The 12,091-nt window shown below is 45.2% G+C and overlaps 1 protein-coding gene across 1 annotated transcript in view; it reads right to left on the bottom strand.

Moving 5' to 3' along the window:
• Positions 1–12,091, bottom strand: part of LOC129323449 (uncharacterized) — a 100,017-nt gene that overhangs the window by 27,870 nt on the left and 60,056 nt on the right.

The following is a 12,091-nucleotide window of genomic DNA, read 5'->3' as shown; positions in this document are numbered from 1 at the left end:
CAATTGATTCCTTAGGCAATGTAGGCCTGGAATGTCTGCAAACCTTATGTTGCCATGGAAAAGGAAAAGCCAAGCACAACTGCACATCCAATTCACAGCACAAATTATCACACAACTGCAAATCAGACTCTCATGTCACCTGATTCCTTAGAACCTCAGGTTCCATCTCCTTGTCCTGAGACAACCAGAAAAACTTGGCAGACATTTGTTCAAACACATAAAGATGGCCAGTTCCCATAAAGCACTCAAATATAAAATGAAAGACTAAGTTTTTGCTGTGTCAAAGTACTTTACTAACTGCACAATAAGTAATATCAACTCATTGTAAAATATGTGCTTCTATGGGCAACTAAAATAGTTCCTTAAAGTATGGAGTACTGTACTACTAGCTGGTCACGTGAAAAAACATGCGTCCTCCTTTAAAACTGTTTGAGAAGCCAAGAGGCCATCTCTGAAAGTAACAGCATGATCCAGACTTGTTCATGCCAAATCCCTGTAAAACTGGTGGTGGAGGGCTATAAAGAACACCAGGCAATGGTGGAAGGAAGCACTAAGCACTTTCACAATCTTTGCTTTTCCACCTGAAGCCATTTTATTTGAAGCTCCTGGTGAAGGTTACTTCTAATCTCTGTGCTTCAGTGGCAGAAATATAGTTAAAGAAGGAGGGGGACAAAGGCAACAAAGAATTAAGCATCTTCCTCCCATCCCTAATATGCTTTAAATTCCCCATCCACACACACATTCCTGCTTTATAATATTTGGTAGCTTTTGACAGAGGAGTTTCCCCCCCACACCTGTCTCAGGACCACTGCCAGGCTCCCATGCCAGGGGGACTGATGTCGCTTTCCCTTCTGGGTGCAACTTGCCCCTATCTATGGGACTTGGTCTTTCACCCCCTGATGGGGGGAAGGGGTTCTGTCTGTCCCGCCACAGCCAGCAGGCGGGTGATGTCAGCAGCCACGTCTTGTGGGGCAGGGGAAGAAATATTTCTGAGCATCTTCTGTGTGCCCCCCCCCCAGCAGCCCTGAAAGAGGCATCCCTTCAGGGGCCTGTTTGCCTGTTGCCTATAAGCTGCACCTGCTCATGATGGGATGTGAACCATGAAGGACGGTTGGACTTATAACAGCCTCCCCACAAGGAGGGAGAGGCATCCTTCTCATCCGCCGTGGCTGACAGTTGAATGATGTCTGTGGCCACCGCTCCTCAGCACGAGGGACAGTGTTACACATGTAGCTGTGCAGGACTGTGAGAAGGTCCCCTATCATGGTACTTGGTGTATCCCTCACCCCTCGACCTAGGGGGAATGGGTCCCATCATTGCCACCATGGCCAGCAGGTGGGTGATATCCACAGGGACAGGCATCAATTCAGCTGTACTGCCAGCCATCTCAGTGCAGGGGAGGGGACATAGTCTGTTCCTCCCCAACCAGGGGAAGGGGTTCCATTCTTGCCACCACAGCCAGCAGGTGGGTGATGTCTGTGGCCACCACTCCTCAGCACGAGGGATGGCTTTGCACATAAAATCGTACAAGACAGTGGGAGAGCCCCCAATCCATGGGACCTGTGGTCTCCTCTGCACCGGGGGAAGGGGTTCCATCCTTGCGACCATGGCCAGCAGGTGGGTGATGTTTGTGGCCGCATCCTTCTATGGTCCCTAATGAGACCTGTGGTCTCCTCTGCACTGAGAGGAAGGGGTTCTGTCCTTGCCACCATAGCTGGCAGGTGGGTGAAATCTGTGGCCACCACATCCTATCCCTGGGACTTAGAATGGCCTTCCCCCCAAGGTGGGGAAGGCATCTGTGACTGCCGCCTTGTCTCAGAGGTGTCTTTTGCCAGTAAAATCAAATCCACGTACTCAGATAATGTAATAATATGTCATAATGTGAGAATATGCAACAATGTGATATGAAATACTTTGATAATATGAATATATGCAACTACGTGATATGAAATACTTTGATAATGTGCAAATATGCAACAATGATATGAAATACTATGATAGTAATTGTGTGCTGCTGAAGTTAGAGTGGGTTTTGTTTGGTCGGTGGCCATGTCTTCTAGGGAAGAGGGTCCTCATGCTGTTGAGATCATAAGCTGTGGGAGGCAATAGGACCCCCCAAACCCTGCCAGCGAGACTTAGAATAGCCTCCCCCCCAAGAAGGGGGAGGTGTCCATCAGTGCCGCCATGTCCCAAGAGGTGAATTTTGTTGGCAGCCAGTCAATCACCACTCCTCAACACGAGGGACGGGTATCAATCAGTTTTTTTCTCATCCCAGGGGGGTACCCCACACACCATCCAATGGACTTGGGCTCCATCTGTGGGACTTAGTCTTATCCTCCCCAACCATGGGGAGGAGGGGGTGGCCACCAACATCACCTATGTCCCAGACATGATGGTGGCCGCCCACTGGGGTTTGCGAGCAGGCACAGGGGGTGCTGCCAGCTGGTAGCCAAACCCCCCACCCCTGAGAAGGGAGGCAGCCAACCGCCTCCCAGAGCCTGTGAGGAGAGGGTGGCCACCGACATCACCCATCTCCCGGACATAACCGTGGCCACCTGATGGACCGTGTGGGCAGGCACAGGTGGGTGCCGCTGGCTGGCAGACAAACCCCCGGCCCCCAAAAGGGAGGCAGCTAATGGCCTCCCTGAGCCTATGAGGAGGGGGTGGGCACTGACATTACCCATGTCTGGGGTCCATCACTTCAAATGGAGCCATAAGTCAATTGGCATTGATGGCTCCAATTCTATCAAATGGGACTTTCCTGGGAGTGCCAGCTTTGGGGGTCTATAACTTGGAGATCTGTGTTACAATCTTCACCAAACTTGGAGGGTGGCTGAAGGAGAGCCTGTTGAAAACTCCCTGTGAGTTTGGGCTCTCTGAGTCTGAAGGGGGCCGTTCTGGGCTCCAACGAACCACGAACCAGTTTGTGAACCAGGTCAAGTTCGTCGAAGTTCGGGGTTCAAGTTTCATGAAACGGAACGAACCTCGAACCTCATGGTTCATTTTTTGGGGGGTTCATGCCCATCTCTGCTAAGTAACTCTGCTACCAAAATGAAATACAACTAATTCCTAACAGATGGAACCTTGTGGGACCCCATGAGCCAGAGGTCAAGGGACAAAGCAGCAATCCATCACACTCTGAAACCTATCTTCAAGTTAGGACCAGAAGCACCACAAAACAGCTCCTCCCAGTCCCAATCCCAAAAGGCAGTCCAGAAGGATACCATGATCAATGTTATTAAAAGTCAGCAAGAGGTGCCGGAGGACTAACATGGTTGTACTCCGCCATCCATCTCCTGGCAAAAGTCATCTGCTAGGGCAAGCAAGGCTATTTTAGTCCCATGACCAGGCCTGAGACCAGATTGGAATGGATCCAAACATTTGGGAATCTCTGAAGTTGTCCAGCCACCTCTCACTCAATTATCTTACTTAATAATGACCCTTTTGAGACTGGATGGTAGTTATTTAACTCTCCTGTGCCCAGGAGTGGACTCACCATTGTCCAGTCTAAAGCAGGGCAACTACCCCTGTCTCAGAGAGGTATTTACTGTCTCCCAGATCCAGTCCACCAGCAACGCTATAAGTCATACAGGTAGGTGCAAGTGCATACAAGTGCAAATTTCCATGCATCTTGTGTACAACTCCAGATTGGACAAGATGAAAGGTATCCCACACAACTGGACAAATTGGTGTGCTGAGGCCATTTGATCTTGTCACTGCTAATGTAGAGTCCAAGTCAGAATACATGTGAAATGTTTTATCACTGAAGTGTTGAGAAAAATGATCTCAGCAGGCCACTGAACAGACCACTTTCTCCTGTAGGCTAGAACCCACCTCCTGGCACAGGTTGTAAAGTCAATAGAAGTCTTCCACAGGTCTAAGATGTTGCTCTAGCTGTCTCCCTTGTCTTTTAATTGTCCACAGAGCATTTGGTGCCTATATGTGATTGTGTCAATTGCTTGGATCATTTCCTCATTCCAGAGGTCAATCAGAATGCCAATCAAATTGGCAGGAAAATCCCCTAATGCCATCTAAAAACCAATGTGATCCATCAGGCTACACTGGCAGATCATCTTAACTGATCCCCTACTCCTGCTGAGTCTTGGTATTGCTGTTAGTCTAAACCCAGCAAATAGTGATCCATCCATGACAAGGAGGCCATATTCAATCTCCCACCTTCTTCCTGTCCAGAGCAGAACAACAGCATAGTTCTCTTAGCACAGAATTCCAGGTGCATTTCTGTTGACAGTACAGGAGTTTGCTTCATAAATTTCATAATGTGTAAATCTGCCATAGAACACACACCCAGTGCTGGAGCTTGACTGAGAAGAAAAGTATCTAGAGGGGCAGACCATAATCTGGGGACAGGTGTGTGTTGGGCTGGGGGAGTCTGCACTTCTAGCCTATTAAAAATGGACCTCTGCTCCCATCTTTCTATTGGATTGGGGTAAATTCATGTTTTATTATAATCCAACTGGCATTTTCACATCTAGTTCATGTCATCATCAGAAAGAAGCAACTCTTATGTTACGTACTGGAACCTGACTGCTCTTGTGACTGTATTTTAGCCTTTATGTATCATGTGGGATTGGATCTTTGTGGAATTCGATGTCCTTTGGTGTATCAGTCACATTTTTTCCTGCCACATGTTGTTAGAGAAGCCAAAGTTACATGGCCACACAAGCAAAAATTCAAACTGCACAGTTCAATTCCCACTTTAATCAGAGGAAAAGACTCCCATTGATTTCAATGAGAGCTAGATCATTCCCTCAGTCTATTAAGGGAGAAAAGTAGGAAATAATCTGTATTTCTGATGGAGCTTGGTTATTTTTTCCCTTCATGGTTACTTCTTAAGCCCTGACTGTTCGTTTTAGCCTGATTGCCTCGTCTGCTATCCCTGATTGAATTTCATGAATCATTTATAATACATGAAGTTTTAGTAGAAGCTGTTTATGGCACATTTACAAGGGATAATGCAGTCCTTTCTTCATAGGCTGACATGTAGGGATCAAGGCATCTATTTAAACAATATTTATTACAATAGGAAAATGAAACAAACTTTAAATTTATGATAGCACATCATCCTTCTAGATTTATATTCTGGACTAAGTTTAACTGATTCAGTATTCTCTTGCGTGCTTTGTTCATATAAGCATTGATAACATTCAGCTGCTGCTGGATATGGAAGCAGAAGTGGACATATTCTCTGACAAAATCAGTCTGAAAAATATCTTTGAGTGACAGTAGAGAACCATACTTAGTAACTACTAAGTAGCCTGCCTTCCTAGGAATATGCAGTTCTAATGCTTAATTGATGTATTGTCGAAGGCTTTCATGGCCGGAGAACGATGGTTGTTGTGGATTTTCTGAGCTGTATAGCCATGGTCTTGTCATTGTAGTTCCTGACGTTTCGCCAGCAGCTGTGACTGGCATCTTCAGAGGTGTAGCACCAAAAGACAGAGATCTCTCAGTGTCACAGTGTGGAAAAGATGTTGGCAGGTAATTTATCTCTACTCAGGAAGGTGGGGTTGGGCTGAGTCATCCTGTAAGAGTTTCCCAGGGTGTGGAATGCTAATGGAGGGAGGCTTCACTGTATCCTGAAGAGGTTCTTTTGCATATGGATTGGTGCTTGATATGCTAATCTTCTCTGCAGGGCTATTGTAGGGTATAGAGTCTTTTGTTAGCCTGGTGTTTTTCAGGACTGGAAACCATGCTCTATTCATTCTTAAAGTCTCTTCTTTCCTGTTGAAATTGTGCTTATGCTTATGAATTTCAATGGCTTCCCTGTGCAATCTGACAAAGTAGTTGGAAGTGTTGTCCAGTACTTTAGTGTCCTGGAATAGGATACTGTGTCCTGTTTGAGTTAGGCTATGTTCAGCCACTGCTGATTTTTCCGGATAGCCAAGTCTGCAGTGTCTTTCACGTTCTTTTATTCTTGTCTGGATGCTACACTGTGTGGTCCCAATGTAAACTTGTCCACAGCTACAGGGTATGCGGTATACTCCTGCAGAGGTGAGGGGGTCTCTACTGTCTTTTGCTGGTCGTAGCATCTGTTGTATTTTTCTGGTGGGTCTGAATACTGCTTGAAGGTTGTGCTTTTTCATAAGCTTTCCCATCTGATCAGTGATTCCTTTGATATATGACAAAAACACTTTTCCTGTGGGAGACTGTTTTTCCTTGGTTGTTTGATTTATCCTTGGTTTACTCGCTCTTCTGATTTCATTTCTGCAGTAGCCATTAGCTTGAAGTGCGTGGTTTAGATGATTAGTTTCCTCGTTGAGAAAGTGCGGTTCACATATCTGTCTTGCACGATCTACTAATGTTTTTATTATGCCTCTTTTCTGTTGAGGGTGGTAATTGGAGTTTTTGTGTAAGTACCGATCCATGTGAGTTGGTTTCCTGTAGACCTTGTGACCTAACTGAAAGTTTGCTTTGCAGATGACCAAGGTATCTAGAAATGGAAGTTCCCCCCCAATTTCTTTCTCCATGGTGAATTGTATGTTCAGGTGGATATTGTTGAGGTGGTTTAAAAACTCCATCAATTCTTCCTCACCGTGGCTCCAAATGATAAAGGTATCATATACAAACCGGAACAAGACTGTAGGTTTTCTGGGTGCTGATTTTAGAGCTGTTTTTTCAAAATGTTCCATGTAGACGTTTGCTATCTGTGGGCTGAGAGGGCTTCCCATGGCCACCCCATCTATCTGTTCATAGAATTCGTTATCCCATTGGAAGTAACTGGTTGTCAGACAATGGTGGAATAAGGCTGTTACATCCTCTGGAAAAATCTGATTAATAAGTGCGATTGTGTCTTTTACCGGAACCTTAGTAAACAGGGATACAACATCAAAACTGATGAGTATGTCCTGTGGATTGAGTTTCAGAGAACTGATTTTGTTGATGAAATATGCTGAATCTTTGATGTAAGACGTGGTTTTTCCAATGTGGTCTTGTAGAAGATTGACCAGATGTTTAGCTAATTCATATGTCAGCGAACCAATGGCACTCACGATGGGTCGGAGTGGGACTGAATTCTTATGAATTTTAGGGAGTCCATATAGTCGTGGTGGCTGTGCTTCTGTCTTGCATAGTTTTCTGTGCATGTCAGGATGAAGTGAGGAATTCTTGATTTTTTTAATATATATTTTTTATTTTTAATTACTAAAAACTACAAAAAAGGGAAAAAGGGAACAGGGGGAAAGGGAAGAAACAACATATAAAACACACACACTACATCTACAAGTATTGCATTCCCTTCATAATACAATTATTTAAAGTTAAACTTTCTAATATGCTATTAGATTGGTAGATCTTATAAAATATGAACTACAGTCAGGATCAGGTCTTCTCCCCCCCCCGTGTCTCGGTTGTAGCTCTCTCTGAACAGCTGCAGTAGCTGCGCTCACTCCCTCCTCCCCATTCCCCCCTTCAGATTCTAAATCCTCTCCTTGCTGGAACTCTTGATGATTAAACACAAAGTCCCTCAGCTGTACTTCCGATGTTATCTTGTAGGCTTGGTCTTTATAACTGAACCAGATGCCTTCTGGAAATAACCATTTTTATTTTATTTCATGCTTCCTCAGAAGAGCTGCAAACCTTTTATATTTGAATCTTCTTTTCCGAGCTAAAAATGGAACGTCCTTCAATATCTTAACCTTGTTACCCAGAAAGTCCAAGTCCACATTGTATGAATTATATAAGATGATGTCCCGAGTCTTCTTAGATGAAAAATCGATAATAATCTCGCGAGGCAACTGACGCTTCATTGCATATTTTGAAGATGTCCGGCGGACTTCCAGAATATCGCTTTTTAACTCTTCTTTAGTTGACTTTGCGGATGACGCCAAAAGTTCCGACACCAAATCCTTTAAGTTTTCACTTTCCTCCTCCTTCACATTCTGAAGACGCAATACCGTCTGAGCACGATCCACTTGTAACCCTATCAATTGATTCTCCAAAAGCTTTACTTCTTTGTTTGTTGCTTTCATGAGTACTGCATTTTCCCGAGCAGACTGCTCTGCCCCAGATGCTACGTCTTTAATGGTTTTCACTTCGTTCTCAACTGAGCCAACCCTTTGACCAGTTTCATTTAGCTTATCAACAAAGGGCTTCATAGCTTCAACGACCGACCGTTTAACCACCTCTTCAAGAGACTCTCCTTTCCCCTGCAAAGCAGCCGAAACAGATTTGCCCACAGCAGGGCTCTGCTTTTTCATTGCCATCTTGGGGGGGGGGAGTCCGCCAACTGAAGTGAGGAATTCTTGATCAGCGCGTTAGTTAGCCTGGTGATTTTGCGGGTTGGATCTCGTTTTAGTTTTTTGTAGGTGGAAGGGTCCAGGAGTTCCTTAATATTCCTTTTGTATTCTTCTGTTTTCATGATCACTGTGGCATTGCCTTTGTCAGCTGGTAGAATAATGATGTCTGGATCCACATTGAGGGTCTTGATGGCATTCCTCTCCTTGCATGTTATATTGCTGGTGGGAAGCTTTGCCTTTCGTAGAATCCTGGACGTCTCTCCTCTTATTTCCTCAGCTTCCTCTTCAGGTAGATGACAAATGGCAGCTTCTACACTTGCAATGATGTCTTCCACAGGAATTTCGGTGGGGGTGACTGCAAAGTTTCCTCCCTTAGCCAAGATGGAGATTTCTTCTGGTGAGAGTTGACGGTCCATAGAATTGATGACAATGTGTGTGTTGTCGAGCATTGGGTTTGTCTGTCTTTTTTCCTGTAATTTGTTAAACTTCTGCTTCTGTCTGGAAGTATGGCTGGTAAACACATATTCCATCTTTCTGTAGGTGAGATTATCAATCTTGTCCCAATCATGACTTTTCATTTTACGGCCAGTGTTAATATGCAAGGAGAATAGCTCCTTGTTTGTGGCAGCAAGTTCTCTGTGGGTAGTGTGGATCCTCTCACGTAAGAGGGCCTGTTCTAGGCGGTCATAAATGCATTTAGCCTGTGGAGTTTTGAAGATTCTTTTTGTTGTGAGAAAAGATGGAATGGTTATCATGTCCCTGCAGCGTAGGAGAAAAGCACAACCTTCAAGCAGTATTCAGACCCACCAGAAAAATACAACAGATGCTATGACCAGCAAAAGACAGTTGAGACCCCCTCACCTCTGCAGGAGTATACCACATACCCTGCAGCTGTGGAGAAGTTTACATCGGGACCACACAGCATAGCGTCCAGACAAGAATAAAAGAACATGAAAGACACTGCAGACTTGGCCATCCGGAAAAATTAGCAGTGGCTGAACATAGCCTAACTCAAACAGGACACAGTATCCTATTCCAGGACATTAAAGTACTGGACATCACTTCCAACTATTTCATCAGATTGCACAGGGAAGCCATTGAAATTCATTAGCATAAGCACAATTTCAACAGGAAAGAAGAGACTTTAAGAATGAATAGAGCATGGTTTCCAGTCCTGAAAAACACCAGGCTAACAAAAGACTCTATACCCTACAATAGCCCTGCTGAGAAGATTAGCATATCAAGCACCAATCCATGTGCAAAAGAACCTCTTCAGGATACAGTGAAACCTCCCTCCATTAGCATTCCACACCCTGGGAAACTCTTACAGGATGACTCATCCCAACCCCACCTTCCTGAGTAGAGATAAATTACCTGCCAACATCTTTTTCACACTGTGACACTGAGAGATCTCTGTCTTTTGGTGCTACACCTCTGAAGATGCCAGTCACAGCTGCTGGCGAAACGTCAGGAACTACAATGCCAAGACCACGGCTACACAGCCCGGAAATCCACAACAACCTAATGCTTAATTGTTTCCATAAATCAGAAGTTGCCCATATGATAAAATATTGAAGGATAAAATATTTTAGCAGCAATAAAATAGGAACCAATTCAATGAAGGAAGGCAGGTAAGCCTATAGGGAGACATATAGGCTAAATGTTCAGTTACAAGGAGATTTCTACATAGGAATTTCTCTGATTCCCATTTTTGTTTCTTAATGCTCAGAATATGTCTTATTTTGCACAGCATCTTCTTCCAAAGAACTTTGGTCAGCACTGCACTTCTAGTCACACTGTGATTTACTAGAAAATATTATGAAAAATTTCCTTTCACAGGATTGCCAACAGGCCTGGGGAGAAACGTCCTATCTCTTTAATAGAGGATCAATTTGTGGAAGTAAATAATAACATCATCTAGTAAATAACATTATGTAGTAAATAACATCCCATTAAGACATGCTGTGGGCTACAGGAAGATCAGAGGGGACATCAGAGGCTACACCAGTCCAAGTGCAGAACCAGAGTTACCCACAACGTGTTAGGGTTCGCCCAAGGTATGTGCAGGATTGTGTCAACTAGGGGGAAGTGGTGTAGTGTATTTGCCCTCTTAGCTCATGTAGATGGCGTGGTGAAGCTCACCCTTAAGTAGGCTGAGTCATGCTCCTGGGCCTACTCTATGTTTTGGGTTTGCTTTTCTCTCTGTAGCTGCAGTTGTTAGTATGTTCCGTTATCTATGGAGTTACAATCAGGGCTGGCCTGCCCATTGAGGCTGGCCCGGCAGTCACCTTGGGCACTAAGGCATCAGAGGGGCGCTGGCCCAGGGGCGGGGGCACATGCCACAGAGCTCATTTGCTCTGTGCTGTCACTGCCACTGACACACAGCTGCAGGCCAGGCGCAGCAGGGGGACGGAGCAGCGCATGAAGCATCTGAGCCGGAGGGCTGGGAGGATGCACGCCGCCACGCACTGCCCCAGCCATCTGCCGTGCCTGGTCTGCAGCTGCTGCACCTGGCCAGGAGCGCGTGCTGTTGGCAGCAGCATGGGGCAGCTGAGTGGGCAGCCTCCCGTTCAGTTGCTCTGCAGCCAGGGCGGCCGGCTGTTGATCATCATTATGAAGATCGCTTAACTGTAAGCAGTTGGCCTGGCCTCTGCCATCTTTAATAGCCATTTTAACATGGCTGCTTGTGATATTAAAAAGCACTAGGCCTCTGGATCTAAAATGGCAGCTTGGATAGCAAACCAGAGGCCTCCAGCTAACAGTTGCTGAGTCCCGCCTGGGAGATCCAGGCATGAATGGAATGCCATACAGGAATGTGGAGAGATTCACGGTGATTAGATTTACAGTCTCTCTGGCCCTTAAGGAATCCAGTGCAACAAAGGTCTTGCAGAGTCATCTCCACTTAACACATTCCTTTCCCTCCTTCCATGATGAGGAGCCAATCAAATGACATTCATAAGTATTTATAGTGTTCCTGGGAAGTTACATTCCCCCCAACTAAATTCATCAACTTAGCTCCGGTGGACTTCATTAACTTACTGCCCCTTTGTGCAGCACTAGAACAAATTTTGCATTTACTTTCACATGCCCTGGTAGCTCCCAATCAAGGTAATCAAACCTTTTGTCAATCCCAGGAACTGACCACTGGAGTCTTTGTTCTAATGGCTAGGTGGGTTCCCCCACCTCAGGGCACATTTTTACCTATAAAGGTAGGGCGCTGCCTCATTCAAATTGTGCATGCTTACTGGATCCACAGTGCTGTTCCCTGAAAGTTTGCCCTAAGCCTCTTGCCCGCCTGGCCAAGAATGCTGGATGTTTGAAGCTACTCTCTTTGCAGCTGGACAAGATATGAGTAAGTTTCTACTGTTCTCATGGGTATCTAAGTTCTGGGCATTCCTATTTGTGCAAGCTGAGGCACTCATGTCCTTCATCCCTTAGCTTAAGAGCTGAAGCCCTGGTGCTGGATAGAAGATCTGAGGGAGAGGGAAGAGGGAGAGGGAGGTCTGCTTTTCGTTCAGAAGCCCCCTCCATTTAGGTGTCTACTTTAACCACAGCTTATTTCTTACTGCCAAACTCAGCAACATAAGCAAATCTTGTTGGAATATGGGCTACTGCCCATATTAAATGTGTACAGGATAAGCAGAGAACACTGTATCATATGCATGACACCATGAATTTTCATTCTAAATGTTGCAGAACAAATGCTTTGGGCTCCAGCCCAGAGGCTCTAGGTTAAAATGCCATAAGTCAATTTAGTCTGCTGTCTGAAAAGGTTTATAGCTGTGCTCTTTAACTTGCGGCAGTAGACTTATAAAATGTGTTTTAAAACAAACACA

This window comes from Eublepharis macularius, chromosome 2 (assembly GCF_028583425.1).
Source record: "Eublepharis macularius isolate TG4126 chromosome 2, MPM_Emac_v1.0, whole genome shotgun sequence".
Classification (NCBI taxonomy): domain Eukaryota; kingdom Metazoa; phylum Chordata; class Lepidosauria; order Squamata; family Eublepharidae; genus Eublepharis; species Eublepharis macularius.
This window is presented reverse-complemented; position numbering and strand designations above follow the sequence as displayed.